At 40.3% G+C, this 20,300-nt stretch overlaps 1 protein-coding gene across 2 annotated transcripts in view; it reads right to left on the bottom strand.

Moving 5' to 3' along the window:
* LOC311273584 (leucine-rich repeat and fibronectin type-III domain-containing protein 2) overlaps positions 1 to 20,300 on the bottom strand; it is a 158,843-nt gene that overhangs the window by 48,521 nt on the left and 90,022 nt on the right. The window contains exon 4 of one of the 2 annotated variants that reach the window (XM_084380703.1): positions 5,591 to 5,679. The exons of the other annotated variant lie outside the window; for it this stretch is intronic. The gene's annotated coding sequence lies outside the window, so the exon portion shown is untranslated. The remainder of the gene's footprint in view (positions 1 to 5,590; positions 5,680 to 20,300) is intronic. 2 annotated transcript variants of the gene reach the window in all.

Below are 20,300 nucleotides of genomic sequence, written 5' to 3'. Positions count from 1 at the left end.
TAGTTATTTAATGTCTTTTTGTTAATGCGCTACTGAATATTTTGAGGTTCTTTAGACAATATGTTGTATCTTCCTGTGAATTTTCAGTCAGGAGAGGGATTCAGACTGTCCATTCAGTCCCAGGTCTGTTTCTAACATCACTTTCAAGTCTAAATACATGACACAAAATGTGTTCACTCCTGTCGTCTCCTGTGTAAAATGTCTGAAGTGAGATGTCCCATGCTGAAAACCATCAGTGACAGTATACTATATGACTATTTCAACACAGCTTATATTGTTCTCAGTGGAAGTGGATCTCATAGCAACTCTGGCAGCTGATTTCTCTCTCTGTATCTTTGATCACCATTCTTTCATCTTTTGTGAGCCTAGGACTGGAGCAAAATTGCTGCATAGCATGATATATGACATTCCATCTCAGCAGCGTATGAAAAATAAATTAGATTTCTCTACACCATTTCCTGATCACCTACCACCACCAGCCCTCCCTCCTTTCACCACACCTGCTTCCCTCTTCCTGATCATGCACGTGGAAGTTCAGCTGTGAAACACAAACACTAAGGGGGTGTTCACACCAAACATGTTTCAGGAGGTTTGTTCAAATTTGTCTCTGTACTTTGGTACATTTAGCTAACACAATACCTGTTAGTGAGCTGTACAGGTAGGGGTAGGAGTATATTTGAATTTTGGACAGAGACACACATGGTGTTATCCTTTGCCATTATGAAATAGGCTAAAAATGCACTCACTCAAGCTCTTAACACATGGATATGAGACCTGAATTTTGAATTTTGAAGCTTTAAATGCAACTCTGACACAAAATGTAAGTTTCTTTGAATTCAATACTATAATTAAGTTTTATACTAATTATGTTGTTACAACTAAAGGTGTCACTTCTTCCTCACTTCATTTTTGATAAAGAAACAGGGTTACTGATGGTCTGACAAAAAATTAGTGGGGAGACAGTTTATCACTTATCACATTTGATTAATGCATTAAATCGCTATCACATGATCTAAATAATTGTGCATCACTTTCAATGTACTGCATTCACGTGTATTAAACAATTGTACATTAATGTGACACATTACTGTGACTGCCGCCTCAAATACAGCTAGATGCTGTGCCAAAACAAACACAGGTTTGCCTGAACCACGATCAGGTCCAGATGAGCATGCAGCTGGGTGATAAGGCCTTAGAAGTTCCAGTTTAGTTGGACCTCCTCTAACTAAGCAAGTGACACAGCAACAGCCCCAGTATTGTTAAGGTGCTAGCAAACAGTCTCAGAAGGCACACAGTAACATTTACATGACCTATGTGTTGTGTTTCTGGCTGCTTGATTAATTTAAAGGTGTGTGTAGGATTTAGGGGGGGACAAATTGGCAGAAATGGAACGTCATATTCATAATTATGTTATATTTGGTGTATAACTCCATAAAAATTATGTTTAGCTTAGAATGAGCCTTTTATATCTAAAGAGGAATGAGTTCCTCTTCCATTGAGTCTTCCATGTTGCACTACCATGTTTCTATAATAGCCCAAAGTGGACAAACCAAACAGTGGCTGTGTCTCAATTCAGGGTATGCATCCTTCTAAGGACACGGCCTTTGCGGCCTCCGAAGGCGAGTCCGTCACAATTTCTGCCGCCCAGGCCCGCGAAAGTGACGACCATTTTCCTTCTTTCTTTCTTCTTTTTCTGGCACGCAAAGGATCTTGGGATATGGGAGGCCGCGAAGGATAGTAGTGGTGCATCCTCCAAAAAGAGGGAAAAGAAGGCTGCATTTGTGGGGTGCATTTGGAGGAGCCTTCGAATTGGGACAGCCTTCGCGTGGCATTGTGACGTAATTGGCCTTCAAATGCGCCCTTCGAAGGCTGCAGACCCTGAATTGAGACACAGCCACTGGCTCTACATAGGGCCTGTCTCGTTTTTTTGGTTTTAGCGACTGACGTAGGAGAGGATGAGGCAAGGGGTATTCAGTTTGTTATATTTATATACCTCACCGCTAGATGCCACTAAATCCTACACACTGTTCCTTTGAGTCCACTATTCACTGTCCTTTAAGCTCTATTTTTGGTCTCCACCAACTCCATAGTAAAACATATGACTTTTTAGCTTGTTGGGTAGGTTTTGTGCGGTGGGTTTTTTCAGCTTTTTTTACAAGCAAGAGTGCCTGAAACTAATCAGCACTGTGAGAGTGAAAACAGTAAAGTTGCAGGCCATAACAGTGAAGTCAAAAGGAGCGAAAACACTCCGTAGATATGAGAGGAGCTAGAAAGTCAGATGAGAATTCTCTATATTTTCATCAATACAAGTGACCCCTCTCACATTACACACAGTAATTTAATCCATTGTGAATTTAGATAGAAATGTTTAGAGGAACTTTAAGGTTATGTTGACAGTGATATTGACATTTAATAGATACTGAGACTTTAAGACAAGGCTCCCGCTCAGATCAGGGGCTCCTACATCATTCAGTCCCCCCTTAACAGCACTGCTGCCAAGGACCTACATTGAGGCCAAATAAGGTGAAATGCCTCCTGATATAACTGCTTTAACACAATTTTAAAAAATATATTTTAAAATCTTTATAACTAAAACAAACACATACAAGCTATTTGAATGTGGGACATTTGTTCACAGGCTGTGGTCTCTTCCAGCTGTGCAGTGGGGATCCTAAATACCTCAAATACAAAAATGTAATAAAGTAGGAGAGCTGTAGATGTTATCGGGCTACAACACGGGTTCCTGTCACACTAAGCATGCCCAGTAATTTAAAAGTTAACATCTACAGTGAATGTGCAAAGTGTTTTCATTAAGACATCAGACTGGAGGAACCATGGGATGAAGAAGGGACCTAATTAAAACATTGCGTGATGGATTTCCCAAGGCACTCCTCAGAGGGAAGCAACTTCTTTATTGAGTCTGAGCATGTCGAATCTCCTTACTATAGGTCTGAACTGATTTATTGAGCTTTCACTCATTGTGGTCTAAAAATATATCTTCATCTAAATGTTTTATCTTATCAGCCTCAGGTTCAGCCTGTCTGATGTTAATAGAAATATGTGACACATCTGTTCCACGTCATGAAAAATGCTTTAATGAATCATCTAAGAAACATTCAATTTTGAACTTTATAATAATATATCCATAACTGGGTAACAGTGGTGCACTAAATCCATCCAACTTAAGTCTTCATTTATTAGAAATCAAGTGCATTTCAGGTTCAAGAGAACACACAAACTTTTCTGTCCTCTCTCATGGCCTTCATATTTCTGTGGAGCTGAGTGCCAACAATAGCCAGACAGTATTTCACTGAGTTGACGTACTGTGCTCTCTAAGCTAGACGTACTTTAGATCAAAACAAATCCTTCACTTCATTTTTCGAGTTTAAGCATTTTATTGCTTAAGACAGGGTTTACAAAGACTGAGGTGAAAGTTATACATTTGTTTCCAATTACAAAACTATCAAGTAGCACACCATTTTTTTTCCATCTGTAATCATATTTTCACGCAAACCTCCTGAGTGACAATGTGTAAAGCTTCATAAGCATGAAAGGACTCTTTTGATCATTTGTTAAAGTGTGTCTCAAGAATGTAGGACAGGCTCAATTGACAAAATGACACAATGAAAGACAGTAAAAGCCTCACTGAGATATTTATCAGCGGAAAGTTATTCTTTTATTTATTTAGTGTTATTTATCCTTACACGCACATCCATAGGCAGGCTACATGGGTCCCTGCATTCATCTGCAGTCTGTCAACATTTTCTTACACCACCATCATGCATCGGTCTGCAGGATGTATTTCAGTACTGGACAACACAAAAACTGTCACAAAATCAGCTGGCGGTGCACATTTTATTATTATTATTGTTATTTGAAATGCTCAGTCAATATCTCAGCCTACTGTATTGTCAGAAGCCAATTCAAAGCATTGTCACTGCTGAGAAAAATTGCACTAAATGATAAAATACCCAAACCCTAACCAAGTGGTTTTTGTGCCTAAACCTAACCGGACCACGTTTAACATTTTACCTAAAAAAACATAAAGTTGCAACATACAGAAATGTGTTTCAAGAAATCCGTGATTCACAAAAACCTACAATGCCAACATCTATTCTGACAATAAGGTCCCAGAGCTACCGAGTGGATATTGTTGTAAAATTGTTTTGTCAACTGCTATTTCCAAGATCAGGGCAAAACTTTGAATGTCAAAATCAAAATTTGCATTACAATCCATTCTCCGTCTGAGGTCTGCCAGTTTTTTGGATAAAGAAAACTCTCCCAGTCCGACAAAAAAGAAGTCAACCCTCAGTTTGACTATGTCGTGTCATTTCAACTAATATTTTTGGCTTAACTTCCAATTAGTTGCCTATCTAAGTCCCCATTGTTAGCATTCTCCTTCTGGTGGGTTGGTCTCAGTCCTATGCATTGATTTGATGGGTAAATATGCTCATTTGCTTTCTTGCTAAGAGTAAGAAATGTAAATTGTCATATCTTAAATCAATGAGCTTTGGAAGATGTGAAGACAGCAAATAAGTGCTTCTCCCAAAATGTCAAATTATTCTTAACTTTGAGGCCTTGTTAAGTCTGTCCTGCCAACAAGAATGTTGATAACTTTTTGAATCTTCAAACCAAGATGGACAAGAAATCTTCCAAGTTCTAGTGTGTAAAATTAATGGAGTACCCCGTTAGTAAATTGTGGCAGTGAAGTTAGTGCATATCTAATATGCACCTAATTTGCATCCTGGAAGTCATGTGTAACTCCTATTCAAACACACCACAAAAAAAAGTCACCATAAAAACAGACTAGACAGAAGTCGAGCATATGCATGGATTTTTGAAGATAAAAAGAAAAAAATCAGTAAATTTCCCTATTATGATAGTTTGTTAAGTGTGCAGGGATGCAGTGTATAAAGTTGATTTAATTCACTTTTTCTCCAGCAAAGACAGATATGCAGGTAGGTGGAGACTATGCTGAGAGCATGGAGACATTATGTGAATACAATGATAAAATAAACACACTGCATAAAGCTTAATGTGCAGGCTTATAATGTGAGTGGGATGCTCATTTGATTTGTTTGTGTTCTGCACAGCGGTAAGGATATGAGCTGAAGAGAGAGGAAAAAAATGAAATTGCAGAAAAGTCATGAAAATGAAAATCATTTCATCACACCTTTATCATAAGTGAAGCGTGGACCTGATTGATTTCTTTTTTTATGTCATGTGGCACTTTGTCTTTTCATGAGACAGTTTTATATGTTTGCCGAACTACTAATTCCGGCTAACAGCACAAAACGTTACATTTTCTTGATCCAAAGCGTCACTCCTGGGTGAAAGATAAGGAGAGTATAAGAATAATTCACTATCCAAATCCTCAAATCTGGTGTTAAGGCTCAGGTTTATCACCTCGCCCTGAGGTTCCCGTCACTTTTATCATGTTAGACGTCAGTCTGCACAGTGAATATGCTGCCTTGGCCTAAGGTTGCTTTGTATGTGCTTTGATAAGAAAGGACTTTTCAGGGGTTGTTTCAGGCCTCCAACTAGTTCTATGCTAAACGGGGAAAAAATGAGTTGAAAAGGAACATCTTACCTATATTGTGTGGTATTGTGCCATATGGTCCCTCGAAAAACACCTCAAGGCCACACATTCACTCTCAAAGAGCACGATGAATAAGCAGCCTATAGACAGGAAATACGAGAAAGTTAAAAGCACATTTTATTTTACCTTTGTTATTGAAATAGGTTATTTTTCATCCTCATGTTGGAGGTCAGGCAAAGGAAATATAAAAAGAAGGTCATGTGAGGTCACATACAGCGTAGCTCTACTGGTGAATGTTGTGTTGAATAACACTGCCTACATTAAAGTGGCCGAATCACACTATAGATGTGACAACATGAATAACATGTTAACCTCTGGATTGTGACAGTGTCTGAAACAAGCTCATCTGACACGCATCCTAAACAATGCTTAGGTTTTAATACATATGTATTCGCTGTGAGTCAATCATGCCATTGAGCCATGAAACCTTTTACAATTCATGCAGCGCTATTATGATTTATAAGGAATTATCTGCCTCTCAAGCAAAAGCCTATAAAAATCTCCTTAAAACACTGTGTAGGAGGGAAGGGAGATTAGATTGGTTTATGGAAAGTTATTGAAATAGAGCACAGCGGGGTGTTTGTGCCTGACTCCCGAGTGACATTAAAATCTGAGCAATGACTGAACGCACATTATTCTTCTCTTTTCTCTTATTTTTGTGGCCAGTCGTCCCTACAAGCTGTTTGCCTTCCTAAACACACACACTCTGAGATTGTTTGTTTGCTTTGCAAATATGTGAGGGCGTTAGTGTGTGGGTGTGCATGCATACATGCCTGAATATGTTTGTGCTAGGCTTCATGTGCTGTATGAGAAAAGGACGCTTAATTCACAAGGTCACGCATGTAAAAATTGATGTGTTGTTGGACGCAGCAAGGTGAAATGCACTCAGAGGAAAAAAAAACAAAAACATACGGTCTCCCAAAGTGATGAATGAGGATGAGGATGCATCGTGGTTTGCATATGTGGCACTGTTATATTCAGTGTTGAGGGTCTGAATGACAGGAGGCTCGTCTGTTCTTCCTCCACTGATAGCAGACATCTTTATATCGCACTCAGTGCTCGTCCTCTGACGTGTTTATATGCTGCTTCTCTCATGCATTCGCCCTGTCTTGCAAGAACGACATGATCCAGCCTTTCAGGGCTGCCACTGACTGACTATTTTATTCACACTCTACTGTTCCCTTTGTGCCTCTCTCCAGGGACTCATGACACACCTCGTTCTCTCCGTTCAGATTCATTGTGGTGTTTTCCTGCTCATGATCTCACGGAGGATGTCAGCCTGATGAGTGGAAGACTCACAGCCGCACCCCCAATGGTGCTTTGATTTCTGGGGCAGATCTCGCCCATCAACAGTTTTTTTGTCGACTAGGGGACCCTACAAAGGAACAATCTAAGCCTCCATTTTCAGGGCGTCCCTAACCGAGCTTTGCCTGTCAATTGGCGTGATAGCAACGCCAACACAGGATGCACTGCATGCGCACCTAAGAGACTGTAACACTACTCAAACCTTTTGTGACTGACAAAATGTAAGTCAATTGGAGAAGGCAGATGGTGGGTTTGATGCTGATCACTTGAGATATGCCCATTCGCTAAGACATTATTAGCTTTTAAGGAGCAGCAGCCAGAGAATCCAAGTAACAGATTATTGATCCAATATCATTAGTTGTCTTTATTCAAGTTCCATTTAAAGACACTGCTGCGAGCAATTACCTGCTGTGCTGCACATTCGAGCTAACAAAATGACTGAGGGAATTGAGACTTTAGATGCCAAGAGAATGCTGTTTCATTATAATAACACAACAAGCCTATTAATAACATTCATAATGCATTTGAAATCTGTTTGTCCTTGTGGTTCATTTACAAATCAACAGCTCGATGATAGGGTTTGAGTCAGTATGTTACAGTGTTTCCTTAGCGGCTCAGGACAACCTATGAGGTAAAACACTGAGGGAAAATACTATTCCAGCAGATATCAAACCCAGTAAGCACACCATTTTACAGGTAGACTGTGGCAACAAGGAGAACAACTTGAGGTTAGAAATTTTCAGGAAATCAATGAACTGCCATTATGATGAACAATAGAGAGATATCGTTGGATGTAAACACCTTGGGTCACATGTATTGGTGATCTATCCTCAGTTATTGGGTAGCATTGAATGAGCAAAGCCTACAGCACAATGTAATCACACTTTTGAACATAACGTTTCAAAAAGATCTTTTGATTACTGCCCCACTTTTGACTAAGGAATCAATGTTCTTTCATCCTTACGTTGGATTGATTCGTATTGTCAGACTGTTTCTTGTATTGCTACAATGCCCACGAACATAGCAACCATTATCGGCTGCCTATCCACGAATCTCCTGTGGAGGTTACTGGGAAAATGATAATGGCTAATATTTCCAGTGCCAGAAGGAACTAGTTTAAGTAAGAAAATATCATAACAACTGACACACTGGCAGCACTTTCAAGACTTTAGAAGCATTAGCTAGGTAGGCTAAGTAATAATAACAGTGTAAGTAGTATTCGCTCGATAAAGTCCCTAACCTAGACCTTCATGAATGAATAATACAATGTACCAATCGCTTTAAGAAAGCATATAAGCGCCCTGTTACCGTGAAAAATGGTTCTGGTTAAGTGACTGGATGCACCAGATGTTGCACCCAAAATTCACTCAAGGTATCACGGGGGCTTGAAATAAGGTGGATATGCTACTTAGCCTGGCCCAAAACTGGCAGATTTGTATGTTAAGCTGTGTCTTTGCAAACTGCATCTCATACAGCACCTCCACTTATATTCCTGTTTGGTGTTGGACTGCATTGGTAACTCATAGTACAGGTATAATAACTCATGTTTTACAGTTGAGGTCATGAGCTAATGACCTGATTCAGAATGACAAAGTGTTAGAGCTCTACTTTGACAGTTGCCTCACAAAATGCACAGTTCTGATAAATTTGAGAGGTCACATCTATAGGATGATATTAATCAATTTGGGAGCAATGTGGCCATGTCGCCTAGCAAACTAAGGTGTCTGAAAGCCTGTCTAGCAAAGAATACTGATGGCTTGGCTCGTCCTACCTCATTATTGCATCGAATTAAATGGATGAGTCCGCTGACTCTCTCTGATTCAGACAGAGGAGTCAGTACCTGTTAGAACAAATTGCATTTTCTCAAAAAGAAATAGAAGTCCACAGTATATTCTAATCATTATTCAGTGATTTTAACATTCTGCTTGTGTTGAACTCCATGCATGGCCTTTTGATTAGTATTCACCTTAAAACCCAGGAACCAAAGTTGCACCATTCCCATTAATGACAAGTGCAAATAAAAAAACTTTTTAATCAGACTATTTTAAGTAAGCCACTCTTGTCCTGGTGTCCAGAATTCAGTTCCACAAGGATTAAAGGTACTGAGACATCTTCCATGTTTGTCTGTTCAACTGACTTGGGTAAGGCAGAGACAGTGATATAATTGAATTAATAAAAGTGGAAAAAAAAAAATTAAAGGAAAATGTGTTAAAAACTAACTAACCCAAACCAACAATGAAACAATCCTACTAACATTAGTCAGACAAATTAACTTCTAATCACCATACCTGCCTGTCCATATGCACTCTGCTTGTGCAGTCATAGTGCATGACCGGTGCCTTCCACAAAGCTAGTTGCCGCTTGTATTGCTAATGCTAACAGCGAGCTAGTTGCAGAAGAGAAAGTGCTGCCAGAATTTCTTAATACTAACATGCTAGCTTGACAGCGGTGAGTAGGAACAACAGTCATTATTGTTTGTTATTTACATTTGTTCTTTATGATGTTATATGAATTCTTACATGTGAGAGACGTGAGGTAGTTGGATGTGGTTAGTACTGACAACAATGCGCAGCGCTCACAGTGCACAGCCCCTGCTGTTCAGCAGCTTGCTAACCCAGTTGCACAAAGCGCACACCCCCTGAGCCCAATGAAAGGCCACTGTTGCAACAACAGACTGCTTTAGCGGCTCATGTCAGCACACAGGACACGGCCCCTGAGCCAAGCTAACCCAGTTAAACAAAGCACACAGCAGTATCCGTCACACTGGGTGGCTGGGACTGGGACTGAGGTACATTCCTGACGACTATTTTGCTTGTTTTTACATGATTGTGGCATGTATCAGGACTTTCTTATGTGTGTATTATTTATATATATTTATTAGACCAAAAAGCTAAGGTTGCTTGTTGAATGTAGGCTTGAAGGTAGGGGGTGGGATTTTTTGTTTGGGTACTTTAAAAATGTAGCCTGCTTTTGCTGCACTGTAAACCCAAATGCTCAAAATAATTAATTGGAATAAGTAGTGTAAACTTGTAAATTTTCTTAAAAGTTCTACTTACTGAAAAATGTTGAGTGCCAGTAGCATTTTCCTTCCTTTTCAGTTCATTAAACTTGTAATTTTTGATTAATATGAACTGCAGATTTGCAGATTATGTAACTACTACTTAAAATAATTAACTCATAGTTACTTAAAACTCTATGGATTAAACATGAATTTATGTCTTATTTTAAAAAATTAATCAATAAATCAAATCAAGAATCAATTAAGAATATATATATATATATATATATATATATATATATATATATATATACACTGTATATATATACACACACACACACACACACACACACACACACACACAAACAAACAGACACACATACATGTGTATGTATGTATACATGTTTATGCGGAATTCATGGTTAATAGTTTGCATGTTACAAGGTTGGCTAGTTAATAATAAATTACATCAACAACAAAATCGCTTCCACCGTAAGTGTTCACACGATTTTATTTTGTAGTATTTGCGTGCACTTCCTCTTCAGACAGCGGAGCAGAGGAGAAGAGCGGGAGACTGATTGACCTAAGTACATTAACACTCAGCTCCGCACCATTGGGTTAAATGTAAGTAGTCAACATAAAACTTGTTTACATTTTTTTTTCTGGAGGTTCAACCTGTTTTTAAAACGGACAAAGTGAGTCACGTTAGCCATGTAAAACAGTTAACCGTTAGGTTAGCAAGCTAACATGCAAAGTCATCCCGACAGTTAGATGTGTTACATGGCTAATGTAGTTGTAAAAACTGGTGATGCCAAACGTGCAGTGGTGGATAGTAAGGAATCATGTATAAGACTGTTCATAATGAAACTCGAAATTTGTGTTGGAGCTGTGTCAGTGTTGTCAGTGAAAGCAGAAGCTAACTCTAGCACAACGCGTTGTGCCTTAGGCTAGCTTAAAGTTATTCTCTGCACATTAAGTAAGATGATGCAGACCACATTTGCATTGCGAGGACAGACTATAGTGATGTCCTGCCCATCAGTGAAAGAGCTCATTGACCTCTGGCCTGCTCTTCATATGCAGTCTGAGGTAATGTGGATCAACTCTTTCATCTGTTTTTATCTTTGCCAGTACTGTACAGTATGTCACATTGTGTGTAGTGTTGCCTAATTTCATTCATCTTAAAATAAATAATTGCTGTTACTGTACTGTCCTTTCCTCAATGCAGGTGTATGCAGAGTTCCAATGGATAAAAAACCAGAACCTTCCTAACACTTTCTATGCTGACCTTGATCGCCACACTCCTCGTTTGATGACCTTATTTAGACAGAAAGTCCATGATACACAGGTGGTTATACATTTCACAGGTGAAGTCTTTGTGTAATGTTGGGAGTTCAATGCTTCGAATAAGCTTATGAATTCCACAATTGCACCAGATAAGTCAGCAGGTTGTTAGTGGATTTATGTGCAGGTATCATTGTGGTGGCAAATTGGTTGGGACTGTTTGGCATTGGGTTTGATTAGTAAACTTGTCACAGTATTTACACTATTTTAATCTTCTTAGGAATTACATGATGTCCAGACATGGCGTACCACTGTTCTCCATGCCCTTCCTGTGTATCTGCGTGAGGAAGTCTCTGGATTTTTCAGAACATGTGTGGTAAGTCCCAGTAAAGAAATATCAGGCCTATTGTACTGTAAATTAACCAATTCATATTTTCTTTTCATTTATTTATGTATAAGCAGCAGCAGTATATATGACAACACACATTAACATTTCTGTAAATGTGCCAGTGTTTCAACTGCAAACCTTTGGCAAGATGTTTAGAAACCTGAAGTGTCTTTTTGTGGAAGTGTCACTGAAGTGACAGTCACTGCAAAGAAAATCAAGTAGCCGTCATTAGCCTAACAGTGGCACACATAAAAGTCATCTCACTTTCTCAGCAATCGAGAGTACAAAGCAGCAGAATGAACAGGAGTCTATCAGACTTGTGTATTCAGTGTTATTTATATGATAACTGTAATCAAAATTGCCATAGGCCTTAGTTTCAGTAAATGTGATAAGTATATGATCTCCCTTTCATTTTTTCAGGATGATATGGATGAGCCAGACCTAGGGGATGCATCAGTAGTCCTCCTTACAACCGTCAGTGACAATGCCACAAGTCCAGTTCACTACCACCCAGTGAAAATCTCTGTCGTCCGAGAGTTTGATGTGGTTGTCAACCTCCCCAGGCTTGCTGATGCCTTCCTGGTAATGTTTGGCCTGATCTTTGCACTACATCTCAGCTATCCCAGGGGACTGACCAACACTTTTGGTTGACACACACTTCATGCTATGCGGGGTCGAGGTGAAGTCTGAACAAGTGAGTCTTGAGTCTTTTATGGAAGATGGCGAGCGATTCTGCTGTCCTGACATTGGTCGGGAGTTCGTTCCACCACTGGGGCGCCAGAACAGAGAAGAGTCCCGACTTCGCTGAATGGCCTTTGTTTGCTCTCAGCAATGGCAGTACTAGCCGGCCAGCTGATGTAGTAGAGCGAAGTGCTCGCGTTGGGGCGTGTGGTGTGACCAGTGTTTGGAGGTAGATGGGTGCAGTTCCGTTGACGGCCTTGAAGGCCAGCACCATGGTCTTGAATCTGATGCGGGCCGCAACAGGAAGCTGCTAAATAGTTTTTATTATCTTATTAATATTGTTAATTTTGCTTTTGAGTTTGAATTTCTTTTCTAAAACTAAACAGTGCACCCTAAATATGCTAGATTTAAACCAGATAGCCAAAGGAAGGCTACACACTGCCTTTGTACATGTTAATGTACAGTTTTGAAATTTGAGCAGTTTTAGTTATGAAGAGTTTATAAGCAATTTGTTTACAGTACATTGCTGCACTGCAAGTTTACAACCAGATGGCCCAAAGTGTGCCTTTGTAATTGTTTCTTTAATCCTCAATTTAATTCTTAATTATTATTTTTGTATTACTATTGTTTTTCAAATATTATTTATGTTTCATTTTGTGCTAAAAGGCATAGGTGTGGGCAAATAATCTTTCTAAACTCAACTTTTTGGTCACCACCCAAGACTTGCTGATGCCTTCCTGGTAATGTTGTATTAACAGTTTAGCTATTTGTGACATCAAGATCTTATCTTAATGTTAATTTTAGCTTTTCTGAGTTTAAATATTTTCCGCTACTACATGGTTCATCTTAAATTATAAACAAGATGGCCCGAAGTAGACTTGATATTGCCTTTGTAGGTAACATACACTTTTGACATGGTAGCACTTTTAGAATTATGAAGAGTTAAAAGCAATTTATGTTTAAGTTAATGCACTACAGGTTCACAGCCAGATGGCCCAATGCAATTGTAATTTTTTATTTATTTATTTATTTTTTATTTCATATATTTTGTGCTAAAAGACTGGGCAAGAAAAGTTTCCACTAAACATTTAAATAGAAACAAATATTGACTTTTAATTTGATGTGTTTTTTTGTTTGTCTTTTAAGTCAAGAGTACTTGATATGTTTAAGGCAATCAGTTGCCACAAATATTTTAAGTTTGGAGGTAAATGATTTAGAGTTTTAACAAGTCAATGTTTTTGAGTTATGGGTAATCAGAAGATTGATAGAAGAAACTAATAAATGTTACGTTTATTGAACATGAAATCCTGAGTTTTCATACTTGAAATGATTAAGTTCTGTTGAGTTATTGCAATGAGAAAAATGAATGATTATTCTGAGTAGCATGTACTGAAAAATTTTGAGTTGGCTTAATCGGTTATTTAATTTAATTATAATTTAAAAGTACATTTAATATAAACTCCAAATATTTAAGCTCTGATATACTCAAATGTTTGAGTTTATGAACTCAAAAAAATTGTGGCAACTGAGTGCCTCACTTTTTTTGAGTTCTGCTTACTTACTCGGGTTTACAGTGTGGTTTCTGCAATCTTACCAATAAACATGCAAAATGTTTTTGGGCTGAAGATAAAATGTATTGATACAATATATTGGAGAACATAATGTAACTGTTACGGCCCTAACGTAAACAAAAGCAAAGACTCAAACACAACGAGGCCAGTAACATATAAAGGACGCCGACTCAGCACAGTCAATAACAAAAGAGGATTTATTTGATTAAAGCAAAAACGGCCGTAGCCGAACACAATAAACCCCGATAATTAAACAACCCAAAACAAAATAAAAGGGGCAGGAGTTCCTGGCCAAAATGAACAAAAGGAGAGAAGAGACCCCAGACCAGCCTGCCACGACCGTCGCATCCGGGGTTCCTCCCGACTAAACTGCCTAACCACAAGAACTAAGCTATAAAGGGAAAACAATAAGGACACGAAAACAGGACTACCAGGAACTCAAACCCAAATGAAAACTACAAAGCCTGGACACTCTAACAGGCCAGGGAAATGAAAGCAGACACAAATCAGGAAAACCACAAAAGACTGCGCGACCAGCGCCCACCTCCCTCCTCCGGCACCACACCTGCAAATGAGAGAGAGAGAGAGAGAGAGAGCCGCCCCGCGGCTGCCTCCTTTTAACCTGCTCAGGTGATTGCCAGCACCTGAGCTCAGGCAGAGTAGGGCGGAGACAGAGGACACACACATACAGGTAGACTACTGCTACCTGGTCACACGTAACACCCCCACCCTGAGCTTGTGAATATCAGGGAGGCGAACGTGAGAAAAACCAAAAAGAAACACAATAAACACATTCACAAGCCTAACAGCGCGACAACGTGTCGGCCAGGACATTGTCCCGCCCCTTAACATGCCTGATCTCCACGTTGAACGACTGCAGGAAAAGCGCCCAGCGCATTAGCCTCTGGTTCGAGTTTCGCATCTGATTAACAAAAACTAGAGGATTATGGTCCGTGTACACGACAGTGGGAAAACTCGCAGAACCGACATAGACCTCAAAGTGCTTCAGAGCCAGAACTAAAGCCAACGCCTCCTTCTCAATGGTAGAATACGCCCGGTGGTGCCAATTGAATTTTTTTGAGAAGTATGAGACGGGATGCTCATAATCAAGGCTCAGATCAGATGGCAAAGACGCATAGGCATCCTGAGCTTTACCTGTAAACACACACTGCAAAAGTAAAGGCCACACCTGCTTGGGCCACTGCAAGGTATTAGCGACACGTTCAAATAAGGTAAAGTATTTGTCAACATCTTCATCATTAAAAGGCGGAACAAAACGGATGCATTTATTGACGTCAAAGCCACCGGAGGAGGAGGAAGACGGAGATGAAGAGGACTGCCGCAGCTCCAGCTCTTTTAGGCGAACCTGCCTCTTTGTTTCCTCTTCCATCTTCCGTACCTCCATGTTATTATTCAACTCCTTCTCTTTCAAATCAAGACGGCGCATCTCAATCTCCAACTCCCTGAGACGGACCGCTTCACCCACATCTGAGTCTGCACCCGCACCCTCCACAGTCTCTTCACACAACAGGAGACCTCTCTCAGCCAATACAGGCAAGAGTTCAGCTTTAATAGACTGTTTCTTCATCTGCCTAGACACAGGGATTTCAAGGAAACTGGCCAGAGAAATTAAATGCTCTTTAGTGAATGAATGAAACTCTTCTAGTGTCGGGTGAGCGACAAATTCCTCGGCATTGAACGCCATAATGACGCGGAAAAAAAAAACACACCGGCCAAACCGAAAAGGAAAAACGACAGCACCAGAAGAACACGGTGCACGAGTGCGCTGTTTGACAAACACACAGGTTGTAAACACATAGCAAACCAAAGCTACCATGAACGACAGTGCCAACACACACGTCACAACGACACAGCTTGCGCAACAATCACAACAACAAACAAGCCACGCACGTGTCAGTGACAACAAAGGCACACCACAAAGTCACCCCGGTAGGCTTGCACAACCCTACAAAACAAACACCGGCACTCATGGTTGGAGTCCGCAAAAGAGAAGACCCAACACGAAATGGACGAGCCCCCAAATATGTTACGGCCCTAACGTAAACAAAAGCAAAGACTCAAACACAACGAGGCCAGTAACATATAAAGGACGCCGACTCAGCACAGTCAATAACAAAAGAGGATTTATTTGATTAAAGCAAAAACGGCCGTAGCCGAACACAATAAACCCCGATAATTAAACAACCCAAAACAAAATAAAAGGGGCAGGAGTTCCTGGCCAAAATGAACAAAAGGAGAGAAGAGACCCCAGACCAGCCTGCCACGACCGTCGCATCCGGGGTTCCTCCCGACTAAACTGCCTAACCACAAGAACTAAGCTATAAAGGGAAAACAATAAGGACACGAAAACAGGACTACCAGGAACTCAAACCCAAATGAAAACTACAAAGCCTGGACACTCTAACAGGCCAGGGAAATGAAAGCAGACACAAATCAGGAAAACCACAAAAGACTGCGCGACCAGCGCCCACCTCCCTCCTCCGGCACCACACCTGCAAATGAGAGAGAGAGAGAGAGAGAGAGCCGCCCCGCGGCTGCCTCCTTTTAACCTGCTCAGGTGATTGCCAGCACCTGAGCTCAGGCAGAGCAGGGCGGAGACAGAGGACACACACATACAGGTAGACTACTGCTACCTGGTCACACGTAACAGTAACTTACAAAAACACACAAAAGCCAGAGGGAAGTGTCTCACAGAAGAGAATGACATTAGTCGTTTCAGGACAAAGAACCTAGTTTCCCCTGGTTAACACATTCAACCAATGGGCAAGAGGCATGGCCTGTCCACATGTTTAAGAGGTCTTAACACATGTGCACAACACATATGCTTTCCCTTATTAACTTGTTTTCCAGGGTTAGGGTTAGGGTCTCAGCCATAACGTTTTTTGGGCATAAGAACAAAATATACAGGATTTGGGCCCTTTCTAAGGTTAAGTGGTTCTAAAAGTGGAGTCCAAGCACCCCCAGGGGTCCTATAGAGTACACCGTGGACATGTTGCCAGTTCATCACAGGGTTGACAAACAACCATTCACTCTCACATTCACACCTATGGGCAATTTTAGAGTAAGTAGCTTTCATGTCTTTGGAGGAAGCTGGAGTATGCAGAGAGAGCCAATGCAGGCACAGGGAGAACATGCAAACTCTGCACAGATTGGCCCTGCCTCAGCCGGGTCTCGAACCCAGGACCTTGCTGTGAGGCAACAGTGCCACCCACTGCACTGCCGTGCTGCCCATGAAAAGGTTTTGAGAACCGTTCTCTAAAGCCTATGGTAGTAACAAAGTAGCAGAAGGGCCAGTGAATAAGTGATAAAACTAATAATTTTGCTTACACACCAAAGAGGCTACAACACATGGTGATCTGCATTACTCATCACTGAGTCATCAGCAACTGGCTCATGCTCAGCTTTAAAAGCAGACAGAGAAAATGGACAGAAACGCCTCTTCCACAGCATTCCTCGGACATTACACGCATGTCAAAGTTGTCAGTGGGAATGAGGCAACAGACAAACTGTGGCCTCTGTGACAAGCAAAGTTCCCCCCTTTAACAACGTCCCACACTGCACCTCCTGTGGACAAGTGTAATCACATTTTCCGCAAGGGTGGTTCTAGTGCCCATGAGAAAAGGGTTTATCGAATTCACACACTTTGTCATTACACAGCCCATGTGGTTTTCTCTCAAAATCTGCGGCCACTTATATCCAACCAGTGTGGTTAAAGGAGTATCAAGGCTAAGAAGCACACACGTTATGCTGAGAGTGCTTTAGATAACACACAGAGGAAGATTACAAGGTAGGTTGAAGGATGTGTGTTGAATTGGTGGTTTTGTGAGCACAGAATAGATTTATTTCTGAATCCTTGAAGCAATAATTTGCCAAATCTTATACAGTTTTTGTCACTAATTGTCACTAAAGTATAATGATTTTCAACTATATTCAAACCTTTCATCCATTTTACTTGTCATATGGCTTTATACTTCTATTCATCATTGTCATTTTAGCTTTTGGTGTGTGGTATATTTATTGTAAATAGATTAGCAGTTTACTATTTCACTTCCAGAGAAAGGCAGATTTAGGACTAATGGTCTACAACCATGCTAGCAACTCAAAGCCTGCAGCCTATAGGTGTGGTGGTGCTTTGAGCAACATGTTAATATTAGCATGTTACCATGCTCACAACACTAATGTTAAAAAGTCAGGGATCAACAAAGTCATTGGGATACAGTATCCGGGGAACATGCATGTCTGAATGAAATTTTGTACCAATTTTTCAAGCAGAGGTTGTACTTGCCCGCTAGTGGTGTTGGATTCATCCTTTGGGCAATAAATGTCTGTAGAAACTGCCATAGCAATCCATTCAGTAGTTATTCAGATATTTCAGTCTGTCCAAAGTGTTGGACAGAGCTACTGACATCCCTGATAAGAAATCAATTCAAAGCAGCAGAGGCAGAAAAGTCTTGGCTTCAGGCCTTGGTATGGGTCAAGCGCCAAAGGCACTAGATCCTACACTTATAATATAATAATAATAATAATAATTTGTTTCACTCAATGTTGCTTCCCATGATAAGCAAGGGTCTTAGTATTGGACAATTATGCAAACCTGCAGATTTCATCCAATAGCAAGTCATTGCAACTATAGTATGGTTACAGTTAGGGAAGACAAGTTATTTACTATGGTTAAAGGTATGTCTATGCTAAGGCAACTAACACATTTGGTTAAGATTAGGCACTGAAAAAACAACTTTCTTACAAATTGGATCATTAAAACAACAAATGGAGGAAAGCCATTACGACAAATTCTGTTCATGCTGCCAGTGCTGCTCTGCAGACTAATCAAATATATTCCATGAAGTATTGAAGGTGTTCAGGACATTTGTGGTGAAACAACTACTCAATGACACTTTATGTTGTTTTTTTCCAAGCAAAACCAGAACTAATCCACTGAGAATAAACTAATAGCACATCACTTGTTTAACGTTCAGTCTGTAACCTCCATCATTTCTCCATTATAGATCTTGAAGTGGGCTAAGAAGTTTTGTGGCCTGTTTAGAAGTACAAACTATGTCATCCCTGACGTCTAAGCATGGATGAGTACAAGTATGTTTACTCCAGTTTGGATGACACAGGCGGACCGGCCATCTGGAGTCTTTTTTCACCAGGAGGTTGGTGGATGTGTGGGCCAGCATTGAGCCATGCAAAGTTTAAATAATATCCTGCAGTAGCTGTAGCTAATGGTTGTCATGTGTACTGTGCAATCCCAGTCCATCTTTCTACCCCTCAGGTAATGTTACCCCAATGAAATACACTATGAGTGTCAAATTATAAAAATTAAATGTTCTGTAAAATTGAAAATAAGAAAGGCAGGAAATTAGAAACAGAAGGTAGGGCTGAGAATTTGAGAAAAAAAAACCTGAGGCAAAAGTGGCCTAATGCCACAAATTGATTCATTCATTTGGCAGTACGGCAGCAACATTGCTCCTTGCATCAGTGTTGAGCTGCATATTGTCGTCACTGAGTCTAAATGCTTTGTTCTCCTGCCTTCAAGTGCCTCCAGGATTTAGTCTCTCCTGATGAAAAGGATGCCAACAAAGATACAGAGCTTCAGAATGTGAAAAACAGTCAACTATACATGCATTTAAAAGTATTTTGATAAGTGCCCTCTTCAATGGAGGATCACTAAACACAAGAGCTCAAAGGGAAGATGTAAAGAGTCCTGCAGCTAAGTACTTCAATATTTTCATTTTTAAGTGTCGTGAGAGCATGTCTGAACAGATTGGAGGTGACTGAAATCATTTTCTGGGATTTTTAACTTTAGAAACTTGTGGTTTGACTATGATAAGTCAATAAGGCCGCATTTAGATCAATAATGGCACTGCTTCAAATGTATGCAGCATTTTCATTCATGCCAATGAGAGCACTGTATTGATCTGCTGAGATGCATGGGGTAAAAAGAGGAATCTGGTGAAACTCTGGCAACAGCACAAGTCATCCAGCAATATGTTTGCCTTGTATCTTTTATGGTAGATACTACATGGGCAGAGGTGAGAATCGATAACTTGGTACACTCATTTTTGACTTCTTGAGTAGTAAAATCCTGCCTCGGAGGGGTACAAACTATTGTGCACTCTGTTGATGTCTGATAAGCCTTCAAACTAGACTTCCTGTTCTCCCTGGTTTTGGTTTCATCTCTTCACTGGTACCTGTAGCAGAACACCTACACCAATGCAGACCTCTTGCATTTTATTGATACAGGGCTATTTTTGATGTGAACATGGCTTAAGAGGGCACCACGATCTCCAACAACTCTACATGCTGTTTGTGTATGTAGGTGGATAGAGGAAACACTAAAATATTGCAGAAATGTGAATGTGCAAATGTATGCCTCTGAACTAAACTACCTGAACAAAGAACCTGTTCCCATGTTTGCAGAGAACTCTGATCTTAGGTCAGGCTTTCACAAAA

The sequence above is a fragment of the Pagrus pagrus genome (assembly GCF_965226575.1).
Source record: "Pagrus pagrus genome assembly, chromosome: 18".
NCBI lineage: Eukaryota > Metazoa > Chordata > Actinopteri > Spariformes > Sparidae > Pagrus > Pagrus pagrus.
The sequence above is the reverse complement of the archived record's forward strand: the minus strand, read 5'-3'. Positions and strand labels throughout refer to the sequence as shown.